This window comes from Pseudophryne corroboree, chromosome 5 (assembly GCF_028390025.1).
Source record: "Pseudophryne corroboree isolate aPseCor3 chromosome 5, aPseCor3.hap2, whole genome shotgun sequence".
Taxonomy (NCBI): Eukaryota; Metazoa; Chordata; class Amphibia; order Anura; family Myobatrachidae; genus Pseudophryne; species Pseudophryne corroboree.
Genome location: NC_086448.1, coordinates 664,876,113 through 664,903,887, shown reverse-complemented (window position 1 = coordinate 664,903,887; position 27,775 = coordinate 664,876,113). Strand labels below are relative to the sequence as shown.

The following is a 27,775-nucleotide window of genomic DNA, read 5'->3' as shown; positions in this document are numbered from 1 at the left end:
TGCACCTCTTTTTTTCTTTGCATCGTGTGCTGTTTGGGGACTATTTTTTTAATCTGCCACCCTGTCTGACACTGCAGTGCCACTCCTAGATGGGCCAGGTGTTTGTGTCGGCCACTTGGGTCACTTAGCTTAGTCACACAGCTACCTCATTGCACCTCTTTTTTTCTTTGCATCATGTGCTGTTTGGGGACTATTTTTTAAATCTGCCCTCCTGCCTGACACTACAGTGCCACTTCTAGATGGGCCAGGTGTTTGTGTCGGCCACTTGGGTCGCTTAGCTTAGTCATCCAGCAACCTCGTGCAAATTTTAGGACTAAAAATAATATTGTGAGGTGTTCAGTGTTCAGAATAGACTAGAAATGAGTGGAAATTATGATTATTGAGGTTAATAATACTATGGGATCAAAATGACCCCCAAATTCTATGATTTAAGCTGTTTTTGAGGGGTATTTGTAAAAAAAACCACCCGAATCCAAAACACACCCAAATCCGACAAAAAATTTTCAGGGAGGTTTTGCCAAAACGCGTCGGAATCCAAAACACGGCAACGGAACCGAATACAAAACCAAAAAACAAAACCCGAAAAATTTCCGGTGCACATCTCTAAGTATAATCAGTGATTGATCAGTATAATCAGTTCTCAGTATAATCAGTGCGCTGTTAGACGTGCGCCCGTTTTCCGCCATTAGTGCATTGGGATTTAGACAATTGATGAAGTTATTGTGTTCCCGGTACAAAATCCCATTTAGATTCCACTTCACAAGGCAGGCAATAGCGAGATTTTACCAATTAATATCAGTTATATTACAGTGATCTTGCCAAATGATTCCAGTGATTTTTTGTTTTCTTCCAGTGATTTGGACCAATAATACCATTGATTAGAACGAATAATTCCTGTGATTTTGTCATTTTCTTCCAGTGATTTGGACCAATAATACCATTGATTAGAACGAATAATTCCTGTGATTTTGTCATTTTCTTCCAGTGATTTGGACCAATAATACCATTGATTAGAACAAATAATGCCTGTGATTTTGTCATGTTCTTTCAGTGATTTGGACCAATAATAAAATTGATTAGAACGAATAATTCCTGTGATATTGAGGTGTTTGTGTTGCTTAGCTTAGCCATCCAGCGACCACAGTGCACCTCTTTTTCTCTTTTCTTTGCATCATGTGCTGTTTGGGGACTATTTTTTTAAGTGCCATCCTGTCTGACACTTCTGTACATGTCCAGTGGTACTGCCATTTGATATAATTCCCGACATTACTGCCATTGATTTTGTCATTTTCCTCCAGTGATTTGGACCAATAATTCCATTGATTAGAATGAATAATTCCTGTGATTTTGTCATTTTCTTCCAGTGATTTGGACCAATAATACCATTGATTAGAACAAATAATTCCTGTGATTTTGTCATTTTCTTCCAGTCATTTGGACCAATAATACCATTGATTAGAACGAATAATTCCTGTGATATTGAGGTGTTTGTGTCGCTTAGCTTAGCCATCCAGCGACCACAGTGCACCTCTTTTTCTCTTTTCTTTGCATCATGTGCTGTTTGGGGCCAATTTGTTTAAGTGCCATCCTGTCTGACACTGCAGTGCCACTCCTAGATGGGCCAGGTGTATGTGCCGCCCTCTTGGGTTGCTTAGCTTAGTCATCCAGCGACCTCGGTGCAAATTTTAGGACTAAAAATAGTATTGTGAGGTATGAGGTGTTTAGAATCGACTGGAAATGAGTGGAAATTATGGTTATTGAGGTTAATAATACTATAGGATCAAAATTCCCCCAAATTCTATGATTTAAGCTGTTTTTGAGGGTTTTTTGAAAAAAACACCCGAATCCAAAACACACCCGAATCCGACAAAAAATTTATAGGGAGGTTATGCCAAAACACATCCGAATCCAAAACACGGCCACGGAACCGAATCCAAAACCAAAACACAAAACCCGAAAAATTTCCGGTGCACATCTCTAGCGTTTATAAAGATAAGCACAATATACAATAAAAATTGAAGGAAATAATTGCAAACCAACTGATTCAAATATTATCAGATGTCTGATTAGTGTTCTAGAAATAGAAAAGTCCTGTCTCTATCTACTTCTCTCTAAACCTGTCTCTCTCTCCCTGACACTGTCTCCCTTTCTCTCCTCTCTGACACTGTCTCTCCCTCTCACACTCTCTCTAGCTACCCCTCTCTCTCTCTCCCTGTCACTGTCTCTCTCTCCTATTCTCTCCCCCCCTGACATTGTCTCCCTCTCTCTCTCTCTCTCTCTCTCTCTCTCTCTCTCTCTCCCTGACACTGTCCTCTCTCTCATTTTTTCAATGAGGATCCTAGTCTTGGCGCTCTTTTATGTTCTTATATTCCTCACAGAGAAATGAAGAGAAAATCTTTCATAATGTAATATATCTTTCCAATTTTTTTGGAATGGTTTCAAGTGGCAAGTCACACACCTTTACTGACCACCCCTATGGTAGTGTGATTACCTCTAAATATCCCTCACAAAATGAAGTTAAACAGCAAAGATTCCACTCCTTTGAATCACACCATGCAAGAAGAAAAAAACACTGTTTAATTCTCACCCTTTCTGTAATGTGGTTACTTTAAATTATACCTCAATTGTAAGGTATGGATAGCATAGTAACATTTCCCATAAGGCATCAGCTCCTTCATAAAACAGATTCCTTTTATTTCCTCTTCATTTCACAACTCCAAGGCAATGTGTTGCAGAGCATTGTAAAATGTGCATAGCATTATACTAAATATTTTTTTTTAAATAAAATACAGGTAAAACACAAAATAGGCTCAAATGCCTACCAGATAGACAATCAAGTCTAAGCAAATTCAGACAAAGCATACATTAGAGTTCCGGTTAGTCCAAAAATGTCCAGTCAGACAGTGCTCAACAGACATCGAAAAGTAAATGGGGTTCCCCACCAGCAACGTGTTTCAGTTTCCCTTCTTCATGGTGCGGATGCACTGCTCTTGACTACCCTGATATTTATACCCCCCATTCAATGAAGGATCTCCAGCTTTATTCATTTAATTGAAACACAATCGGTTTTCTGGTCCGTCATGGAAAGCATGATGCGGTCCACAAACTCAATGTCATTTCCAGTCCATGGAACGCAACCTGTGTTCCAAAGCCCACGCTACGTCACTTCCTCTTTCTGATATCCATGCACACATGGTTTTGCTTTTACCTTCACGTTTTAATGTAAAGCAGTAGAACACACCATGTGCTCCATAACGCTGGAAACAAACTATCCAGATGAGACTATATAGAAATACAAACACATTACAATTAAAATTATTGTTCTTACATACAATCTTCATTCCAGTTTACTGAAGAAAACATGTCAATTCGAAACCGCCGTTTAACCTCCTTGGCAATAAAGTCTTTAGGTTAAACACCCATTTTATTTCTGTATTTGATTAATAAATTATATAGGTTTCTTGATCTCCAGTTATCTCTTCTATAGCCCCAAAAGAAAAGATTTTATTACCTTGACAATTATGTCTGTCTTTAAAGTGAGATTATACTGAGTGGGTCAGAAGACCCGTTTTTATATTATAAATGTGTTCTGATATACAGTACGTCAGGGACGTGCAGTCAGGGGAGGCAGTGCCTCACCTGTCATACTCCCTATCATACTCAGAGTTTTCACTATAAAAATGAATGGGATATGTCAAAGTAAAAAAAAAATACATACACACAACATGCAAACTCCAAACAGAGTGGCCTCTGTTCGGGCGCGTTACCACCATGCATACTCACACATGCACGTTACGTATACAGGTTCACGAGCTTTGCATATTAATGCATGGCAAGAGTATATATGGTAGCATACGCATTCACACAGAAAATCCACAAAGACATATAATAGCTTATTCACATAGTGCATAATTTACACATAGTCTCCATATACATTGTCAGCAACTTGTATACACTTTAAAGGTAAAACAACAGAGTTATTCATCTTGGTATCCAGATGTGCCATATTTTAAGATCTACATTCCAGTTGCTATTTACAGTTTATCACATGTTTCTGCGTATAGATATATGCAGAAATGTAATATTCGCAAACTGCTATTGTACTGTACTTATGATATTTGGTGGGAAACTAGAGGCTAACATCTGCAAGTGCACCCTGGACCAAGCATCACCCATTTATTCAAACCAACCTATGACCCCTCATGTACTGTAAATGACTTGCCCCCTGACCTATGAAAAGCCAGAGGTGGAATTAGGAGTATACCCTGTCACAAAATGGCTGCTACAGCAGGGCATCCTAGTAAGGACATCCAGCACAGCCAATAGTCCTGTCTTCCCTGTGAAAAAGAGTGGGGGAAGGGATTACAGGCTAGTGCAGGATTTAAGGGGGATAAACAAAATAGTCAACAGCCAATTCCCCGTAGTACCTTTACTCACTTCACTGTAATTGACCTCTGCTCGGCTTTCTTTTCTGTTCCTCTTCACCCCGACAGCCAATACCTCTTCGCTTTCTCTTACAGGGGAGTACAGTATACCTGGACCCTTCTTCCCAAAGGTTTCATTGACAGCCCAAGTATTTTCTCCCAGGCCCTACATGACTGTTTGCAATCCTTTCAGCCTGAGAATGGGTCGGTGCTAATACAATATGTTGTTATGCCCTGATTCATTTCAGTCGTCCTTGGCAGATACTAAACAGCTTCTGTTTCACCTGTCCCAGACAGGAACCAAGGTTTCCAAGGATAAATTACAGTTGTGCCAGACAAGGGTTAAATACTTGGGACACTGCTTGAGGCAAGGATTAAGACATCTGACCACAGACAGGATATAGGCCATCTGTGATATGACTCTGCCGCAGACTCAGCAACAAATTCGCACATTTCTAGGAATGTGTGGATATTGTCGGAATTGGATTCCGGGTTTCTCTATTTTGGCAATACCACTGCAAGAAATGTCCTCTTCAAGTAAACCAGAACAGGTTTCTCATACTGAGGAGTCCGAACTGGTGTTTGAGAGACTGAAAGAGTGCTTGTCAAAAGCATCAGCATTGGGGATGCCAGATTATGAGAAACCTTTTGAATTATATGGTACCAAAAGTGCTGGGTGCATGGCAGGGGTCCTAACACAAAAACATGGTGATGCCAGCAGACCGGTAGCCTACTACAGTGCACAGTTGGATACTGTAGCATGATCTCTCCACACTTGCTTATGAAGTGTTACCGCAATAGCTGTGTTGGTAAGTAAGAGTGAAGACCTAGTGCTAGGGCATGACCTGACAATCCATACACCTCATGCAGTGTCAGCCTTGCTAAACTCCGCCCAAACCAGACATGTCTCATCTGCTCAATTTACAAAATGGGAACTGTCACTGATGGCACCTGTAAACATCACCATAAAAAGGTGTAAAACCCTAAATCCTCCAACGAATTTGCCAAGTGTGCCTGGTCATGCACAAACGGTGGAGGATGAGAACGATGGTGAAGGAGGATTTAGTACAGACAATGATACACATGACGGTATGGAATACTTGAACAATACCTTCACTGCGAGACCTGACATTAGTGACAACCCACTAGAAGACGCAGACCTTACCTTTTTCACGGATGGTAGATGTCACAGACAGATGGATTCAGGAGACCTGTGCACCAGATACGCAGTTGTAGATGACAAAGGTATTATAGAAGCTGAACCCCTTGGCCCTCCTCACTCAGCACAAGTCGCTGAGCTGGTGGCACTGACCAGAGCATGTGAGTTGGCAAAGGGTAAGTCAGCTAATATATACATGAACTCTAGATATGCTTTCGGAGTAGTGCATGATTTCGGGGCCCTGTGGCGCCTCAGAAATATCATGACGGCAGCTGGCACACCTGTGGTACATGCGTCACACATTAAAAGACTGCTGACAGCCATACAGGAACCATACAAGAACCCGACACAGTGGCTGTTATCAAGTGTAAAGCACACACTTACAACCAAGGCCCAATTTCACTTGGTAACAGCCGGACAGATGAAGCTGCTAAATGGTCAGCAAGTAACACTACACAAAGTACCACCACACAACTGATAAAATTCAATACAGTAAATACACAACAGTTAATTGAAATGCAAGATTTATGTTCCCTACAGGAGAAGGCAGTCTGGAAGTCAAAGGGATATGGTCAGGAGTCCTCAGGACTCTGGAGAGATGCACAAGGTAAGCCAGTGGCCCCCAGGGTGTATCTCCCTAGCCTAGCTGAAGCGGCACATGGACTGACTCATCTGGGCAAGGAAGGAATGTGCAAATTGGTAAGAGCTTACTGGAGTGCACCAGGGTTCTCTCCTCAGGCAAGCAGGAAAGCAATGACATGTCTTACTTGCTTGAGGAAGTACATTGGTAAGACAATACCAACAGAGCCATCCCATATCCCTCCTACAGATGGACCTTTCCAGGTAATACAAATCGATTTTATACAGCTACCACCCTGTAGGAATTTGAACTGGAAGTATGTACTGGTATGCACTGATGTTTTCTCAAACTGGGTTGAGGCATTTCCCACCACCACAAATACTGCTGTGTTTACCACAAAGAAAATTGTGCAGGAATTTGTGTGTAGATACGGTATTCCTAAAATCATTGAGAGTGATAGGGGTACCCATTTTACAGGTGAAGTCTTTCAGGTTATGTGCAAACTTATGGGTTTTAATAGCAAACTTGATAGTCCCTACCGACCACAGGGCAGTGCAAAGGTGGAGAGAATGAACAGCAGTATTAAAAACAAGCTGAGCAAAGTGATGGCTGAAACTGGACTATTGTGGCCGGAGGCACTGCCACTAGTATTATACATCATCAGAACCACTCCCAGGTCACCACTTAACCTATCACCTTTTGAAATTCTTTTTGGACGACAACCCAACGTAATGATAGATCCCCAGGATGATCTGAAATGCAATAACGAGATGACTGTGCAATACTTGGTTAGGATGAGCCAGCAACTGAGAAATCAATAAAGGAATTTAAAACTGGCGATTCCTGACCTACCAAACAGTAACTGTCATGAAATTGAACCTGGGGACTATGTGATGATTCAAAATTTTCTATACTCAGGTTGACTAATAGACAGGTGGGAAGGACCATATCAAGTTTTGTTGACCAGCACAACATCACTGAAGGTTGCCAAAAGAGAGACTTGGGTCCACTCATCCCACTGCAAGCTGGTCGCTAACCCGGAGAAAGCTCGTGAGAAAGAGAAATGTGAAATATTTGCAAACTGCTATTGTACTGAACTTATGATATTCGGCGGGAAACTAGAGGTTAACATCTGCAAGTGCACCCTAGACCAAGTATCACCCATTTATTCAAACCAACCTATGACCCCTCATGTACTGTAAATGACTTGCCCCCTGACCTATGAAAGAAGAGCTTACATACCCCTTTGTACTGTATTTGGACAAACTGTATAAAAGAGAGGCCTCCTGACCAGGCTCAGTCCCTATTCTCTGAGGTCATGTTGCCAAGACTGACTGAGGCCTGGATCCAGGAGCGCTCGCATTTAAATGTATGTATTATTGGTTGTAGCTCTTCTCTCTATATTGTTTTACCTTTTATCTGTATATTCTAAAGTAAATACTATTGTTACGTTGGACCACAACATTACATTTAACTGCTGGTGTCGCATTCCATTCTTGTTTGGGGTAAAGTGTATTCAGCAACTAGTGTCGCTATAGCATGTGCATAACGTGTCGGCGTGTATACGCAACGTATATACACAATTTAGCTGTTATAGGTATTTGATTAGCGGCTGCAGCGGCTCAAAAGAATGTGCGTATGCATTGCTTTTTCTTGTAATTTAAAAGAACTTAACAGATAACACAAAGAAGATATTTAAAACTTATAAGCATCTTCTTTGTATTAATGCAATCATCTTTATAGATAACATTTACCAGATTTGCAGGGCTCCTTCAATTTCAGGGGGTGATAGAGATGAGGCAGCGGCAGCTCAGCCTCATCTCTCACACTGTCAGACACTGCCTGTACGGATGGGCGGGGTTACACAGTGGCCAATCAGAACGCATAGAACAGAGAAATGGGAGGCATGCCTCACAGTGGGGGCGTGCTTCAGCTCTAATGGGCAGCTCGGATTGGTCATGTGACCAATCCAGGAAGTGTTGGAAGCTAGAAAGACCGCTGCTGAGCAGCGTGGCAGGGGAGGAGGGAAATGGGGACCCGCAGTGCCAGCAGCAGCCACACATGCACAGTGACTGGGGGGTGTAGCAGCCAGAACCTGAACTGTGTGTGTGTCAGTAATCTGTGTGTCTGGTATCTGTAGTGAGTGTGGGGACAGGACTGTGTGTGTGTGGCATCTGTAGTGAGTGTGGGGACAGGACTCTGTGTGTATGTGTGTGTGTGTGTGTGTGTGTGTGTATGTGTGTGTGGCATCTGTAGTGAGTGTGGGGACAGGACTCTGTGTGTGTGTGTGTGTGGGGGGGGGCATCTGCAGTGAATGTAGAGACAGGACTGTGTGTGTGTGTATGGTATCTGCAGTGAGTGCGGGGACATATGTGTGTATGTGTGGCATCTATAGTGAGTGTGTGGACAGGGGTGTAGTACGGTATGCCGGCGCTCAGGCTCCCGGCGACCAGCATACCGGCGCCGGGAGCCCGACCGCCGGCATACCGACAGCGTGGTGAGCGATAAGGAGCCCCTTGTGGGCTCTCTGCGCTCACCACGCTGCGGGCACGGTGGCGCGCTATGCACGCCAAACTATTTTATTCTCCCTCCAGGGGGGTCGTGGACCCCCACGAGGGAGAATAGCTGTCGGTATGCCGGGTGTCGGGATTCCGGCGCCGGTATAATGTGCGCCGGGATCCCGACATTCGGCATACTGAAGACCACCCAAGGACAGGACTCTGTTTGTGTGTGGCCACAGTAGTGAGACGTAGTGTACAGATATGTTCCAGCTCTACCTCCCCATGTGCTGCTGACTTTATCACTGATGACTGTATTGTCATGTGTAACCTGCTGCACCAGGCCAGTGGTGTTCTGCAGGTGGGGGCAATGGGGGGCACCTCACCCAGAAGTTAGTGTGCACTAGTTTACTCACTAGGGTGATGGCTGTGACCTGGCTTAATACTGTATGTATGTTCTCCCTGTGTTTGCACGGATGTAGTGCAGGGACATAAGAGTTACATTGTGTAGGTAGTGTGACAGGCTCCTAGCACTGAAAGCCACCACCATTTGTGCCTCCCCAGTCTTTGGCCTCACCGCACGTCACTGCAGTACGTGTTTTTAAAGGTGATGTTTTTCCCACGTACTGTATATCAGACCACATTCACACTTTAAGGTTTTTAATCTGTGCTTTTTCTATCGGTAAAGAAGGTTATGCACAGTACTGAGCCGAGGCAATAATCTTAGTCCATTAAAGAATCATGTAATCATAACCAACATGTGTGGGGCATAACCTTATTCCAAGTGAGTAGTTTTAGTTAATGGTGCTCCCAAGAGTCAGGGAACTGTATATATGTACAAAGAGAAAAAAGAAGACTCTTGTGCTGAGGCACTCTTAATTAAATATTTTATGTAAACTTAAAATGTATTCTTTATTGATATATATTAAAAATGTCTAGTGGTAACCATCACTTGAAACTAGTATGGAGTTGCCTTCTCTTAATTAACTTAAATAGTTTTTATCAAGATAGTGTATCCCTTATATAAAAAATATAGGATTTGCCACAGCCGATTTTTGAGTGATTGCAATATTGTAATAATATCAAAGTATCCTGCAAATCACTGTTATGGTCGGTTGTTTTTCTTATATCACAAAGTGAAAAAGAGGAAGGGAAAATAAATATTTATATGATCAAATAAGTCTGTTGAATTTGATCACACTATAATTGTGCCTATAATCTGGCAAAATATAAACCTGGGGGTCAGAGTAGACCAATTATGTGCCTTTATCGTGAGGTCATAATAACCATTAAAAGATTGCACTGGTCAAAAATATTATTTATTGAGGTAGAAGAGAATTGAAGTAGAAAAAGATTCCCAGAGAGCCTCAGTGTTCCATCCTGCTTCTGCTTACTGGCTGTGTACTTATGGTAGTGAATGACTGGTTGAGAGAGACAGTTTCCAGGAATGGATTTCTTGGGGAAGGAAGAAAAATGTAATCTGCTTTCACTTGGGTGTTCTCTAGGTGACCACTGTTGGTATGGACCAGTACAGGGGAGACCAAGGAATCCTTTGTGATGAGAGTTCAGTGAAAGTTAGAGTGGAGTAAACAGAGGTAATCAGAAAAAAGTGTGCGTGGTGAGCAAATGCTCACTCAAAATTATCATAGCGGTGGAGCACAATGTAAGGGCTACTCAAAAACCCTGAAATCATTCACAGTGATAAAAATGTATCTCCTGACACCTGGCATGGAATAAAGCCATGCTAGGGGGCCCTTCTTATTCTACAGTACCCTGTATTCCCTAGTGGTCTCCCATCCAAGTACTGACAGGGCCCAACAGTGTATTGCTTCCAAGATCAGACGGGATCGGGCACATCCTATGTGGTGTGACTGTAGAGTTTAGGGAAATTACCCTTTACAGGTGGCACCAATCAGCATTGATGTAACATTTATAATTTGCATACTATAAAAGTATACAGAACAGCTGATTGGTTTCCTTGGCCAACTTCTCCACTGGCTCACTTCTCCACTTTTATCACTGCTTAGTACATGTCCACCTATGTTACTATGTTACTATTACTGTGTTCAGCATTAAGTCCACCAAATTGGCATCTTTTTGGTGATATAGCCCTATTCATGAACTGGTATAGTGGGACTTTTACTGCCTCCAGTACTTAGCCCGCCAACTGCAACCAATATGTAAGTGATATTTGCTTATTATACATCGCTTCTGAGCATTTTAGCAAAGTTCAGGTGTCATATCTGATTTTATCAGTTTAATATCTGATACGTTCCCTATCAGTCCACAAATACTGGAATTGTCAGAGTCTGCCTTTGCTTGCACTATGACAATGTAATGGGTCTGGTACTCTGTTTAGTACTTAACCCACTAATCTTGGTAAAAATTTTAAAGGCTGAATTAATGTAAAATAATCCGTGGAACTATGTACTTATAAATTTCTAAATAGCTGAACAGAGCTAACAACTCCTTACTCAGCTTATACTGTCTAGTGAACCAGGTCCTTGAAGGATAATATAGCTCAGTTACTTCAAAGGATAATCATTTGTCCTAGTGGTCATGATCTCTAGTTATGATCGCTTCTGAGACAGGTCTTAGTTTTATACCTTCCTGGTGTCTGTACCCAGGGCCGGTTCTGGGGCTTTGCGCGTCCTGGGCGGCAATAGGGGGCGTGGCTTCGTACAAGGGGCATGGTCATTTACGCCCCCTGTAAAGACTACTGTAGCGCTCTGAAATGTGCCCCCCGCTGCCGCTGGCCACTGTAAAGCCCTTCGTGGATAGGTCCTTTAATGTGCGGTGCGCAATGACGTCATCGCGCACCGCACAGCAAAGGTCCTCTCCACGAAAGGAAACTAGACACGTAGCCTTTTGGGCTGTTCGCGGGGGTGCCTCTATTATGCAGCTGTGAAGAGCGACAACCTCCGCAGGATTCTCTTGTTTCCATACTTTTGGTATGGGGGATGCCTCTGTTGGGTGTCTCATCTGATAATGTCGATATTATCTTAAACCTTAAAGCTATACCTTTAAACACACTTTTATAATGGAGCTGCTGCGGCCGCTAGACGTAATACACACGCTACGCACTTTGTACGCTAAGTCCGTACCGCGTACGGACTTAGCGTACAAACGCCGCGCTGGGGGTACAACGTACACACAGCGCGCACACACACTCTTGATAAACTTTAAAGCTTATTCGTAATGCAATGCAATGATATTGTTACACTCTAAACCTTATGCAGCGCTGACGGTATAAAGTACCCGCAGTGCGTACACACCTTATCAATACACTCTTAAACCTTATACAGTTAGTTAATATAATACGCTTTAAACCCTAGCAGGGAAAAGAGGACACAACACCGATTTGTAGTTAAACACTGGGCTCCAAAACCTCAGCGTATATGTCTGAAAGGGGATAACAGTACAATTTATACACTACAAAATACAACAGAGTAAAATGGCTACAGTCAATGTACATACGTGAGAATATTCGCTTGCGCAACCTGGACCAGTCCTCCGCTCATCAGGTAGATAGCGTTCAGAGTCTTCTGACCGGCCAGGCAGCAACAGGCTTTTTATACACTACTTCCATAAACAATACAATGGTGTTACGTTCCTGGTACTCAGAACAAGAGAGATGTTGCGTAGTGAGCCCAGAGCACCAGAACGTGACGCTGAAATAAGGTGTGGTATGGAAATAGCCCCTAGCAGCCTACCTCCATTGTTTCACCCATGTGGTCAGTTCACGCCTGCGTGACTATGGTTTCTTGGGCCCACGGCAGCCGCGTTTGAAGGGCGGATTAGGTCTGCCCAACTCCGATGCCCCAGGTCTTAGAGTGAGACAAGGCGTGAACCGAGACAGGATAATAACAAGGGGACCTCTATCAAAAGCAAACAGAAGGCTAGGGGCTACTAACAACCCTAAAACTAAATACATGTGCGGCACGCAGCCAAAGGAAAAGAACAACAAAGGAAATGCTGTCCACACGCCGACGCTATACTGTTGTGTACCAGCGGTGACAGCATATGCAGAACCCTCTGCAAAACACCAGTAACAGATATAACCAAGGAACACAGCGGCCTAGGCCGACGGACGCGGCAAAGCCGCTACTCACGGAACCGGTACAAATACTGGCAAACGGACAGGAACCCCCAATGTAGCCGACACAGGCTCTCAGAACCGGAGGACAGGCAGAATCCCAAACGACAGACCGGTGGACACCAAGAAGCCAGATACTCGACCAGGAACAGACAAAGCCACAGGACTTCTGGACAGGAACGCTTCACGGCAGGACATGGGATCAGACACTGAATCAGACACTGGAACCGACACTCAGGAACTGGCAGGAACTAGCTCAGAACTCAAGAACTATCACCGGCCTCTGTGTATTGCACTGAGCCAGAATATAACAGAGAGCCCTAATTAATTATGTCGTGCTGCTGCCCTGTTGCATGACTCCAAACTGACAAGATGCAATTAGCAGACAGGTGAGGCCAAACACATGGAAACAGGCTGCAATTACACAGACTCACCACCGACAGCAACCAAGAATCTTCTAAACCAGAGCAAAGGGAAATCCTGGCTTGCAAGAGAACTATAAACATAAAATACATAACCAAAATGCAAAACAGGAATGAGCCACTGCCGTGGCTCATAACAAATGGATACTGTAATCCCTTTGTCCATTGGACACAGAGATGCATCTTTGCATTAGAGGAGAGGTCATAGGTTGATTTGAAAAGGTGGGCGATTTCTTTCTCAACTGCTCTTGTGGGTGGTCTCCTCTGAATTCCCGCCGCATACATAATATACAGTAAATACAGTTTATATCTATATTCTACTTCTGCACATAACTATACGCAGGAACATGCGATATTCCCCTAACCAACACCAGACTGTTACCCTTAAAATACCCTACTGCTGGATACTAGACATCACCTTATAACCTTAGTCTGTCCCTTCCTATCATGCAAAGGTGAATCCCCTAGTCCTGGAATCATTTAAACTGTTGATACTTGCTGATGTGGTGCAGGGGAGCTATGTGTACAATGTGCACTATTTGGGTTAAATATGTAATGTTTTGATAACCCTCTATGCGCTCATAAACTCCGCCGTAAATACGCATACCACGCGCAGGACCGCGGGAGCGATCATACGAAAATTGCGGATATGTGCACGCACGGCGGAACAAGTGCACGCGCAGCGGGCATGTGTGTGTGGTTAGTACGTGGTGTGTGTATTACAATATTTTTCGACTTTGACAGTCCACCCTTTGGCAGTCAACAATAACTGCCACTTATCTAAACACTAAAGAGAAAAATATACAATACAATATCTACAAATGATTGGATGGTAGGAGAAGAGGTGTAGGTGAGAAATATATGACCTGGTGGGATAGTAAAAGCATGTATGTATGAATCCATGTCTGAGGGGCATGAATCATTGTGCCGTATATGTTCTAGATAAGCTTCGAGGTATTGCGAAGTATATATTAAATCCTTCTTATCCCGTATTAAGGGTCTGTAAGTGGGCCAACAAACACTACTGAGCTCTTTTCGGCTTCTTGTTCCAACAAATGGGGTGCACATTTAGTTGATGATACATGGAGGGGGAACATATGTGAGTGCTAATATATGTGGATATCACCTGTCGACTATGTGTGTCACTAACTGAAGGTTGTAGAGATGAAGATAAGACACATATCTAAAATACATTTACATAACATTTTCATAAACATTCATGGGTGTAGTCGATGTCTTTTCCGGATCGATGTATCTGGGCAAAGGGGGAGACAAAGGAAAAACGGGTGAAAGAAACGGGCCATGGAATTCATTTGCAATCCTTATCATAACTATCTCTATGGATGGGTCATAAATTAAATCTGCTGCAGTAACAATACCCCCGCTCCTTAGACTCATCAATTTTGTGCCGTGCTTGCGCCGCATTAGAATTCGAACACACCTGAATATCAAGCCAATAATTATGGCTACTCCCAGGATACAAAGGAGAAACTTCCCTACACTCATAATAACATTTTGAGCCCATTCTCCTAAACCTGAGAACCAATTGCGTGGGTTCAACCATGAGACCCAGCCGGTCAGTTCATTACTCACAGCAGTCAGGGTAAGGTTGTGTCTTCTTCGGAACTCCCACTTCAACTGCAAGATATCGTCCATCTTTTGATCGATGATCTCGGTTGGGTCAACAGTGCTGTTTGTAATATACGTGCAGCACTTCAGACCATATTGGGTTGCCAAAGTGACACAGTACCCACCCATCACGGCTGTGATATAATTAAGGACCATCCTGTGCTGGATCAGTTCCATTTTGTAAGCTTGCAACTCCCTTCCTGTATACCTGAAGGTGTCGTCATACATCTCAGTGATATTATCTATCAAGTTCGCTAGCGCATGGATATACCTATAATTTATAATTCCTCTGGCAGTACGGGTGATGTCTAATGCGAGAAGGAATTGAATCCCGGTGGATTCGTGGATCAAATCAGAGGCTACGTGCTCTCTCCTATCTATGAGGTGTCTCTTGACGATGTGTTCATAGTGAGTATGAGTATAAGGAGCCTGAGCACTGCGGTGAATGTCTTTCATCTTATCATGGGTTATGGTCATGACCTCTGGCAACACTCTTCCAATGTAACACAATCCCTCTGAGTTTGGGGCAAGCCACTTATATACCATCCTCCCACATATGAAATAGGCATCATTGGGGAGAACATATGGGACAGAATATGACATTACCATATTACATACTTTCCAATTGAAAAACCCAATCCCTAGTTCTCTCATCTGTTCAGTACAAGTATCAGGCTGTATGATATGCGCACAGTACCCTGGTGATACTTCTCCAACCCGCATGGTCTTGCTTCCTTGAGTATACCTATACCGAAAATACCTTCCACTATTGGCTATTTGGCGTATAAGTTCAGAGTCTACGGGTATCCTATCAGCTCTGTGTGAAAATGCCATGGTTTGATTATTCCATGTCACTTCCCAATTTCCTGGTTTTCGGAGATTGGAAATGTTGAAGCATACTAGGGATCTATCTACATGATACTGGTGGAGCTTCAAACTAGGGGGCCTAGAGATATTAAATTTCTTGTCCACCGGTCTCCCACCCCGTAATTCGAGTACCTCATCTATTGCTAAAGGGTACGGTACTAATCCTGACTTGCTCTGACCTTGAGGTACTTGTGAGCACACCCAGCATTCTGTCTGGTTTAAGACCTTACCCACTAGTGAGTGGTAATCACTCAATGGATGATGGTCCATGTTGATATTAAGGCTGGACTGACATCTCTGGATGCACCCATCCTCAACTAGGTTCTCACAATTCCTACAAATGCAATTTTCCTCAGCCAATAACCCTTCACAGTGCCTCCTAGTTCCCTGACTACAAGATCATTTTCTGATACTCGCCTTTGCTCGAGTGATGTGTTGCTCTTGGAATTCTACAAATCCGTCCTCGCCATCAGAACCCATTCCAGATCCTTTCTCGACCTCTCTGGTACTCTCACCGAAACAGACTGTTCTGGTCAACAACAGGGTTAACAGGAAAACCCGGAACGCAGTCTCTTGGGGTAAGTCCATCTTGTTAAGGGAAGAGAAAGGAAACAAGAAGGGGGGAAAAGGGAAGGAGGGTAGGGGGAGATGGAGAAAATAATAAAAAGAAAAACTGGTGCGACAACCGCCTCTTGGTCTTGTTGTTCTCCGCGCTCAGGTGCCGTGACAACAGTCCTGCCTCTCAACCTTCCTGCAACAGACACTCCAGTGATACGATGTTCTCTACACTCTGCTCTTTGTCAAGGGTTCTCTCTGGGTCAGCGACCTTCTTACAGTGGGACGAGTGGACCCAAGTCTCTCTTTCGGCAACCTTTAATGCTGTCGTGCTGGTTAGTAAGACTTGGTACGGTCCTTCCCACCTGTCAATGAGGCAACCTGAGCGTAGAAAATTTTGAATCATTACATAATCCCCAGGTTCAATGTCATGACAATTACTGTTCGGTAGGTCAGGAATCACCAGCTTTAGATTTCTGTTTTGATTCCTCAGCTGTTGGCTCATCTTAACCAAATATTTTACAGTCACTTCGTTATTGCATTTCAAATCATCCTGGGGGTCTATCATTACATGGGGTTGTCGACCAAAAAGAATCTCAAAGGGTGATAGGTTAAGGAGGGACCTGGGAGTGGTTCTGATGCTGTACAATACCAGTGGCAAAGCTTCTGGCCACAACAATCCCGTTTCAGCCATCACTTTGCTCAGCTTGTTCTTAATAGTGCTGTTTACTCTCCACCTTCGCACTCGCCTGTGGGCGGTACGGAGTATGCAGCTTGCTATTAATTCCCATCAGTTTACACATAACCTGGAAGACTTCACCTGTAAAATGGGTACCCCTATCGCTTTCAATTATCCTAGGGATACCATATCTGCACACAAATTCCTGCACAATTTTCTTTGCAGTGAACGTAGCAGTATTTGTGGCAGCAGGGAACGCTTCTACCCAATTGGAAAACACATCAATACAGACTAACACATATTTTAAATTCCTGCAGGGTGGTAACTGTATGAAATCAATCTGTATTACCTGAAAAGGGCCATCTGTCGGCAGGATATGGGATGGTTCTGTTGGTATTGTCTTTCCAATATTCTTCCTCAAGCAAAGAAAACATGTCATTGCTCTCTTACCCGCATGAGAAGAGAATCCTGGCACTGTTAGGTTTCTGGTGCTCAGAACAAGGGAGATGTTATGAAGTGAGTCCAGAGCACCAGGACGTAATGCTGGGAAAGGGGAATGGAAAGGGAATAGCCCCTGGCGTCCTATATCCGTTGTCTCGCCCGTGCTGTCAGTACACTCTTGCAAGACTATGGTTGCTTGAGCCCATGGCAGCCGCGTTTGAAGGGCAGATTACGTCTGCCCAACTTCGATGCCCCCTCAGGTCTTAATGAGAGACAAAGAGTGTACTGAGACAGGGTGATAACAAGGGGCCCTCTTACTGAAACAACCAAAGCCAGGGGCTACTAACTAGCCTAAAACTAAATGTATGTGCGGCTTGCCGCCAAAGGAAAAGAACAACAAAGGAAATGCTGACCACACGCCGACACAATACTTTTGTGTCCCGGCGGTGACAGCATAAGCAGAACCCTCTGCAAAACACCAGTGACAGAAATAATAAGGGAATACAGCGCCCTAGGCCGACGGACGCGGCAGAGCCGCTACTCACGGAACCGGTACGAATACTGGCAAACGGACAGGAACTCCAAATGCTGCTGACACAGACTCTCAGAACTGGAGGACCGGCAGAATCCCAAACGACAGACCGGTGGACACCAAGAAGCCAGAAACTTGACCAGGCACAGGCAAAGCCACTGGACCTCAGGACAGGAACGCCTCACGGCAGGACACGGGATCAGACACAGGAATCGACACAGGGACTGACACAGGAATCGACACAGGAAGCAGTTCGACTGACACTGCTACACAGGAGCTCAGGAACTAGCAGGAACCAAGCTCAGAACTCAAGCAGACTGGAAACCTAGAAATATCACCAGCGTCTGTGAATAGCACTGAGCCAGCATATAACAGAGAGGCCTAATTAATAATCTCATGCAGCTGCCCTGTTGCATGACTCCAAACTGACAAGATGCAATTAGCAGCCAGGTCAGGCAGAACACATGGGAACAAGCTGCAATTACACAGACTCACCAGCGGCAGCAACCAAGAGTACTCTTAAACAGAGCAACGGGAAATCCTGGCCTGCGAAACAACTTATAAACATAAAATACCTAACTGACATGCAAAACAGGAATGAGCCACAGCCGTGGCTCATAACAGTACCCCCCCCCCTTGAGGAGGGGTCAAAGGACCCCAAAATACAGACCATCCAAAACAAGGGATACAAAAAAAAACCTGACACACTGGTCTAACAGACACGAAAACAGAAACAAGCTGCAACCACAGCTTGTAACAGTGCCCTCCCCCTGACGGTGGCCACTGGACACAAGATAAGGACATAAAAATCTTATTTTTTTTTTATATCAAGGCAAGAGTCAAAAATTATTTCTTTTTCTTCTTCTTCTTTTTACAAAGCTCTTTAGGTCTGACCAAGGTAATTCCCAAACATTGTCTGAACTGATGGTACCACCCAGCAAGGCTGCGTTCAAATCAGAGACAGGTTTCTTACCCTTGGGAGCTGAACTTTCTGGCAAAGTACTATTATTAGAAGAAGAAGAAGTCAGAAAAGCACATCCTGCAGTCAAAACAACGGGCTGGGACTCTTGTGCCGAGTTTACAGTATTTGGTAGACTCTCAGCAGACAAGACGGGTGACTTAGAGGAACCTGAACCAATTTCTTTGGAACCATATCTTTTAATAATTGCATCACTGAATGCTGGGGGATCCTGAAGAATGGGATCTTCAGCTTTCATTAGGCTGGTCGCCCACTCAAAAGGCTCTCCTCTTAAAGAATAAATCAGATAAAGCACAAGGTTCTCTGAAGTGATGCCCAGAAATGGTCTAGACAACATACTAATGTAATAGTGTTTGTAAAGCGCCAGAAATTGGGCTAAGTCCCCATCAAAGATTATGGATGTTGAGATATCAAAGTCAGGATCTGTTTCCTTCCCATCTGACTGACTGGAGTGCTTTGCTAGGACCTGGTCACTATTGACCTTACTCGAGGCTGAGACTCTCTGAACCCCACCCGGGGCAGTGACTTTCTGAACCCCACCCGGGGCAGTGACTTTCTGAACCCCACCCGGGGCAGTGACTTTCTGAACCCCACCCAGGGCAGTGGCCTCCGGGAACCCCGCTGGGGCAGTGGCCTCCGGGAACCCCGCTGGGGCAGTGGCCTCCGGGAACCCCGCTGGGGCAGTGGCCTCCGGGAACCCCGCTGGGGTCAGCACCTCGGATTCTTTTACTGGGACCGAGCCGTCGGCCTCCCCCACTGGGACCGAACCATCGGCCTCCCTCTCTGAGTTGATAATTATCGAAACTTCTCCCGGGACTATGACTTCCGGGACTTTTGCTGAAGCTATAACCTTCAGCACCTCCACTAATGCTACGCCTCTTAAGTTCTTTCCTGGGAAAGCGACCTCTAGACCCTTCTTAGAGGCTGCGTCTCTCGAGACCCCACTTGGGGATATTACTTCAAATATCCCTTCTGGGGTTTTGCTTCTCGAGTTCCCTTCTAGAACTATAATTTTAGATACCCTTTCTGGGGTTGCGCTCTTCAAGTCCCTACCTGGGGTAACAGCTTCTGAGACCCCTTCTGGTATGGAAACCTGAGCTATAATATTTGATGTCCCTCTATAAGCTACAGCATCGGGTACTGTTCCAGCACTCTGGGCATCGGGCACCGCTCCAGCACTCTGGGCATCGGGCACCGCTCCAGCACTCTGGGCATCGGGCATCGCTCCAGCACTCTGGGCATTGGGCACCGCACCAAGATCCTGAGCAACGGGCACCACTCCAGGACCCTGGGCAACGGGCACCACTCCAGGACCCTGGGCAATGGGCACCACTCCAGGACCCTGGGCAACAGGCACCACTCCAGGACCCTGGGCAACGGGCACCACTCCAGGACCCTGGGCAACGGGCACCACTCCAGGACCCTGGGCAACGGGCACCACTCCAGGACCCTGGGCAACGGGCACCACTCCAGGACCCTGGGCAACGGGCACCACTCCAGGACCCTGGGCATCAGGCACCACTCCAGGAACCTGGGCATCGGGCACCACTCCAGGAACCTGGGCATCGGGCACCACTCCAGGGGCTTGCAACCCTGCTTCAACAGGAACCTCAAGAGAGGAGAGAAACATTCTCTTTTGATTCCTGAATCTATAATGGGGCTCCCTTGCCCAAGGACCCCAATTATAGGACAGAGAGCTTTTTAGTGTGGGTTGTGTGACAAGTACCTCTGCCACAGTAGAGACAGGAGTAGGTCTTGTATCCTGACTCAACTTGGCCAGAGGGCAAGACTCATCACCACACTTTGGCTTGCGCAACTCACAGGTCTGCAGATAGTGGCCTAAACCCCCACAATATAGGCATAAGTTTAAGTTTCTGCTACGCAGACGCTCCTCTTCTGAGAGCCTGGGCCGCAGAAAACTTTTAAACCTTTTCTCTTCAATTAAACCAGAGGATTCTCTTGTCACCATACTGTGAACAAGAGTCTCTTTAGAGATAGATGTACTCTCAACGACTTCTGGCAAGATGAGCAAGATTTTAGTCAGAAGGTTTTGCAGTTGCTTTAAGGATTGCTGCAAAACTTCTAGTCGCTCTGGTCTCAAAGCACTGAAAGCAGAGTTCAGGGCTGAGAGAGATGCCTGCAGTGCTTGCATAGTAGACATAGGAGGATTTAAAACTAGACAAGACAAGACAAGGCAAGACTAGACAAGGCAAGACTAGACAAGGCAGGACTAGACAAGGCAGGACTAAATTTTTGCTAAACAAAACAAGACTGTTTTTTTTTTTTTTTAAACACCGGACTGGATTCTAAACACCGGACTGGATTCTAAACACCGGACTGGATTCTGCACACTGAATTCTAGACAGGACTGGATTCTAAACACCGGATTGGATTCTGCACACTGAATTCTAGACAAGACTGGATTCTAAACACCGGATTGGATTCTGCAAACTGAATTCTAGACAGGACTGGATTCTTGACTAGACACTGGACTGGGCCAAAAAAGAAAAAGTTTTTATTTCTTTTTTGTGGCATGGCTGGTGATAATGTTAGGTTCCTGGTGCTCAGAACAAGGGAGATGTTATGAAGTGAGTCCAGAGCACCAGGACGTAACGCTGGGAAAGGGGAATGGAAAGGGAATAGCCCCTGGCGCCCTATCTCCGTTGTCTTGCCCGTGCTGTCAGTACACTCTTGCGAGACTATGGTTGCTTGAGCCCATGGCAGCCGCATTTGAAGGGTGGATTACGTCTGCCCAACTTCGATGCCCCCTCAGGTCTTAATGAGAGACAAAGAGTGTACCGAGACAGGGTGATAACAAGGGGCCCTCTTACTGAAACAACCAAAGCCAGGGGCTACTAACTAGCCTAAAACTAAATGTATGTGCGGCTTGCCGCCAAAGGAAAAGAACAACAAAGGAAATGCTGACCACACGCCGACACAAAACTTTTGTGTCCCGGCGGTGACAGCATAAGCAGAACCCTCTGCAAAACACCAGTGACAGAAATAATAAGGGAATACAGCGCCCTAGGCCGACGGACGCGGCAGAGCCGCTACTCACGGAACCGGTACGAATACTGGCAAACGGACAGGAACTCCAAATGCTGCTGACACAGACTCTCAGAACTGGAGGACCGGCAGAATCCCAAACGACAGACCGGTGGACATCAAGAAGCCAGAAACTTGACCAGGCACAGGCAAAGCCACTGGACCTCAGGACAGGAACTCCTCACGGCAGGACACGGGATCAGACACAGGAATCGACACAGGGACTGACACAGGAATCGACACAGGAAGCAGTTCGACTGACACTGCTACACAGGAGCTCAGGAACTAGCAGGAACCAAGCTCAGAACTCAAGCAGACTGGAAACCTAGAAATATCACCAGCGTCTGTGAATAGCACTGAGCCAGCATATAACAGAGAGGCCTAATTAATAATCTCATGCAGCTGCCCTGTTGCATGACTCCAAACTGACAAGATGCAATTAGCAGCCAGGTGAGGCAGAACACATGGGAACAAGCTGCAATTACACAGACTCACCAGCGGCAGCAACCAAGAGTACTCTTAAACAAAGCAACGGAAAATCCTGGCCTGCGAAACCACTTATAAACATAAAATACCTAACTGACATGCAAAACAGGAATGAGCCACAGCCGTGGCTCATAACAGTACCCCCCCCCCCTTGAGGAGGGGTCAAAGGACCCCAAAATACAGACCATCCAAAACAAGGGATACAAAAAAAAACCTGACACACTGGTCTAACAGACACGAAAACAGAAACAAGCTGCAACCACAGCTTGTAACAGTGCCCTCCCCCTGACGGTGGCCACTGGACACAAGATAAGGAAAAAAAAATCTTATTTTTTTTTTTTATATCAAGGCAAGAGTCAAAAATTATTTATTTTTCTTCTTCTTCTTTTTACAAAGCTCTTTAGGTCTGACCAAGGTAATTCCCCAAACATTGTCTGAACTGATGGTACCACTAAGCAAGGCTGCGTTCAAATCAGAGACAGGTTTCTTACCCTTGGGAGCTGAACTTTCTGGCAAAGTACTATTATTAGAAGAAGAAGAAGTCAGAAAAGCACATCCTGCAGTCAAAACAACGGGCTGGGACTCTTGTGCCGAGTTTACAGTATTTGGTAGACTCTCAGCAGACAAGACGGGTGACTTAGAGGAACCTGAACCAATTTCTTTGGAACCATATCTTTTAATAATTGCACCACTGAATGCTGGGGGATCCTGAAGAATGGGATCTTCAGCTTTCATTAGGCTGGTCGCCCACTCAAAAGGCTCTCCTCTAAAAGAATAAATCAGATAAAGCACAAGGTTCTCTGAAGTGATGCCCAGAAATGGTCTAGACAACATACTAATGTAATAGTGTTTGTAAAGCGCCAGAAATTGGGCTAAGTCCCCATCAAAGATTATGGATGTTGAGATATCAAAGTCAGGATCTGTTTCCTTCCCATCTGACTGACTGGAGTGCTTTGCTAGGACCTGGTCACTATTGACCTTACTCGAGGCTGAGACTCTCTGAACCCCACCCGGGGCAGTGACTTTCTGAACCCCACCCGGGGCAGTGACTTTCTGAACCCCACCCGGGGCAGTGACTTTCTGAACCCCACCCAGGGCAGTGGCCTCCGGGAACCCCGCTGGGGCAGTGGCCTCCGGGAACCCCGCTGGGGCAGTGGCCTCCGGGAACCCCGCTGGGGCAGTGGCCTCCGGGAACCCCGCTGGGGTCAGCACCTCGGATTCTTTTACTGGGACCGAGCCGTCGGCCTCCCCCACTGGGACCGAACCATCGGCCTCCCTCTCTGAGTTGATAATTATCGAAACTTCTCCCGGGACTATGACTTCCGGGACTTTTGCTGAAGCTATAACCTTCAGCACCTCCACTAATGCTACGCCTCTTAAGTTCTTTCCTGGGAAAGCGACCTCTAGACCCTTCTTAGAGGCTGCGTCTCTCGAGACCCCACTTGGGGATATTACTTCAAATATCCCTTCTGGGGTTTTGCTTCTCGAGTTCCCTTCTAGAACTATAATTTTAGATACCCTTTCTGGGGTTGCGCTCTTCAAGTCCCTACCTGGGGTAACAGCTTCTGAGACCCCTTCTGGTATGGAAACCTGAGCTATAATATTTGATGTCCCTCTATAAGCTACAGCATCGGGTACTGTTCCAGCACTCTGGGCATCGGGCACCGCTCCAGCACTCTGGGCATCGGGCACCGCTCCAGCACTCTGGGCATTGGGCACCGCACCAAGATCCTGAGCAACGGGCACCACTCCAGGACCCTGGGCAACGGGCACCACTCCAGGACCCTGGGCAATGGGCACCACTCCAGGACCCTGGGCAACAGGCACCACTCCAGGACCCTGGGCAACGGGCACCACTCCAGGACCCTGGGCAACGGGCACCACTCCAGGACCCTGGGCAACGGGCACCACTCCAGGACCCTGGGCAACGGGCACCACTCCAGGACCCTGGGCAACGGGCACCACTCCAGGACCCTGGGCATCAGGCACCACTCCAGGAACCTGGGCATCGGGCACCACTCCAGGAACCTGGGCATCGGGCACCACTCCAGGGGCTTGCAACCCTGCTTCAACAGGAACCTCAAGAGAGGAGAGAAACATTCTCTTTTGATTCCTGAATCTATAATGGGGCTCCCTTGCCCAAGGACCCCAATTATAGGACAGAGAGCTTTTTAGTGTGGGTTGTGTGACAAGTACCTCTGCCACAGTAGAGACAGGAGTAGGTCTTGTATCCTGACTCAACTTGGCCAGAGGGCAAGACTCATCACCACACTTTGGCTTGCGCAACTCACAGGTCTGCAGATAGTGGCCTAAACCCCCACAATATAGGCATAAGTTTAAGTTTCTGCTACGCAGACGCTCCTCTTCTGAGAGCCTGGGCCGCAGAAAACTTTTAAACCTTTTCTCTTCAATTAAACCAGAGGATTCTCTTGTCACCATACTGTGAACAAGAGTCTCTTTAGAGATAGATGTACTCTCAACGACTTCTGGCAAGATGAGCAAGATTTTAGTCAGAAGGTTTTGCAGTTGCTTTAAGGATTGCTGCAAAACTTCTAGTCGCTCTGGTCTCAAAGCACTGAAAGCAGAGTTCAGGGCTGAGAGAGATGCCTGCAGTGCTTGCATAGTAGACATAGGAGGATTTAAAACTAGACAAGACAAGACAAGGCAAGACTAGACAAGGCAAGACTAGACAAGGCAGGACTAGACAAGGCAGGACTAAATTTTTGCTAAACAAAACAAGACTGTTTTTTTTTTTTTTTAAACACCGGACTGGATTCTAAACACCGGACTGGATTCTAAACACCGGACTGGATTCTGCACACTGAATTCTAGACAGGACTGGATTCTAAACACCGGATTGGATTCTGCACACTGAATTCTAGACAAGACTGGATTCTAAACACCGGATTGGATTCTGCAAACTGAATTCTAGACAGGACTGGATTCTTGACTAGACACTGGACTGGGCCAAAAAAGAAAAAGTTTTTATTTCTTTTTTGTGGCATGGCTGGTGATAATGTTAGGTTCCTGGTGCTCAGAACAAGGGAGATGTTATGAAGTGAGTCCAGAGCACCAGGACGTAACGCTGGGAAAGGGGAATGGAAAGGGAATAGCCCCTGGCGCCCTATCTCCGTTGTCTTGCCCGTGCTGTCAGTACACTCTTGCGAGACTATGGTTGCTTGAGCCCATGGCAGCCGCATTTGAAGGGTGGATTACGTCTGCCCAACTTCGATGCCCCCTCAGGTCTTAATGAGAGACAAAGAGTGTACCGAGACAGGGTGATAACAAGGGGCCCTCTTACTGAAACAACCAAAGCCAGGGGCTACTAACTAGCCTAAAACTAAATGTATGTGCGGCTTGCCGCCAAAGGAAAAGAACAACAAAGGAAATGCTGACCACACGCCGACACAAAACTTTTGTGTCCCGGCGGTGACAGCATAAGCAGAACCCTCTGCAAAACACCAGTGACAGAAATAATAAGGGAATACAGCGCCCTAGGCCGACGGACGCGGCAGAGCCGCTACTCACGGAACCGGTACGAATACTGGCAAACGGACAGGAACTCCAAATGCTGCTGACACAGACTCTCAGAACTGGAGGACCGGCAGAATCCCAAACGACAGAGCGGTGGACATCAAGAAGCCAGAAACTTGACCAGGCACAGGCAAAGCCACTGGACCTCAGGACAGGAACTCCTCACGGCAGGACACGGGATCAGACACAGGAATCGACACAGGGACTGACACAGGAATCGACACAGGAAGCAGTTCGACTGACACTGCTACACAGGAGCTCAGGAACTAGCAGGAACCAAGCTCAGAACTCAAGCAGACTGGAAACCTAGAAATATCACCAGCGTCTGTGAATAGCACTGAGCCAGCATATAACAGAGAGGCCTAATTAATAATCTCATGCAGCTGCCCTGTTGCATGACTCCAAACTGACAAGATGCAATTAGCAGCCAGGTGAGGCAGAACACATGGGAACAAGCTGCAATTACACAGACTCACCAGCGGCAGCAACCAAGAGTACTCTTAAACAAAGCAACGGGAAATCCTGGCCTGCGAAACCACTTATAAACATAAAATACCTAACTGACATGCAAAACAGGAATGAGCCACAGCCGTGGCTCATAACAGTACCCCCCCCCCCTTGAGGAGGGGTCAAAGGACCCCAAAATACAGACCATCCAAAACAAGGGATACAAAAAAAAACCTGACACACTGGTCTAACAGACACGAAAACAGAAACAAGCTGCAACCACAGCTTGTAACAGTGCCCTCCCCCTGACGGTGGCCACTGGACACAAGATAAGGAAAAAAAAATCTTATTTTTTTTTTTTATATCAAGGCAAGAGTCAAAAATTATTTATTTTTCTTCTTCTTCTTTTTACAAAGCTCTTTAGGTCTGACCAAGGTAATTCCCCAAACATTGTCTGAACTGATGGTACCACTAAGCAAGGCTGCGTTCAAATCAGAGACAGGTTTCTTACCCTTGGGAGCTGAACTTTCTGGCAAAGTACTATTATTAGAAGAAGAAGAAGTCAGAAAAGCACATCCTGCAGTCAAAACAACGGGCTGGGACTCTTGTGCCGAGTTTACAGTATTTGGTAGACTCTCAGCAGACAAGACGGGTGACTTAGAGGAACCTGAACCAATTTCTTTGGAACCATATCTTTTAATAATTGCACCACTGAATGCTGGGGGATCCTGAAGAATGGGATCTTCAGCTTTCATTAGGCTGGTCGCCCACTCAAAAGGCTCTCCTCTAAAAGAATAAATCAGATAAAGCACAAGGTTCTCTGAAGTGATGCCCAGAAATGGTCTAGACAACATACTAATGTAATAGTGTTTGTAAAGCGCCTGAAATTGGGCTAAGTCCCCATCAAAGATTATGGATGTTGAGATATCAAAGTCAGGATCTGTTTCCTTCCCATCTGACTGACTGGAGTGCTTTGCTAGGACCTGGTCACTATTGACCTTACTCGAGGCTGAGACTCTCTGAACCCCACACGGGGCAGTGACTTTCTGAACCCCACCCGGGGCAGTGACTTTCTGAACCCCACCCGGGGCAGTGACTTTCTGAACCCCACCCAGGGCAGTGGCCTCCGGGAACCCCACTGGGGCAGTGGCCTCCGGGAACCCCGCTGGGGCAGTGGCCTCTGGGAACCCCGCTGGGGCAGTGGCCTCCGGGAACCCCGCTGGGGTCAGCACCTCGGATTCTTTTACTGGGACCGAGCCGTCGGCCTCCCCCACTGGGACCGAACCATCGGCCTCCCTCTCTGAGTCGATAATTATCGAAACTTCTCCCGGGACTATGACTTCCGGGACTTTTGCTGAAGCTATAACCTTCAGCACCTCCACTAATGCTACGCCTCTTTAGT

The 27,775-nt window shown here is 45.9% G+C and overlaps 2 pseudogenes; one reads left to right on the top strand and one right to left on the bottom strand.

The window, feature by feature from the left end:
* Positions 1–10,421: 10,421 nt before the first annotated feature.
* Positions 10,422–10,540, bottom strand: LOC134930055 (5S ribosomal RNA; annotated as a pseudogene).
* A 325-nt stretch (positions 10,541–10,865) lies between these two features.
* Positions 10,866–11,038, top strand: LOC134931209 (U2 spliceosomal RNA; annotated as a pseudogene).
* The last annotated feature ends 16,737 nt before the right edge of the window (positions 11,039–27,775 follow it).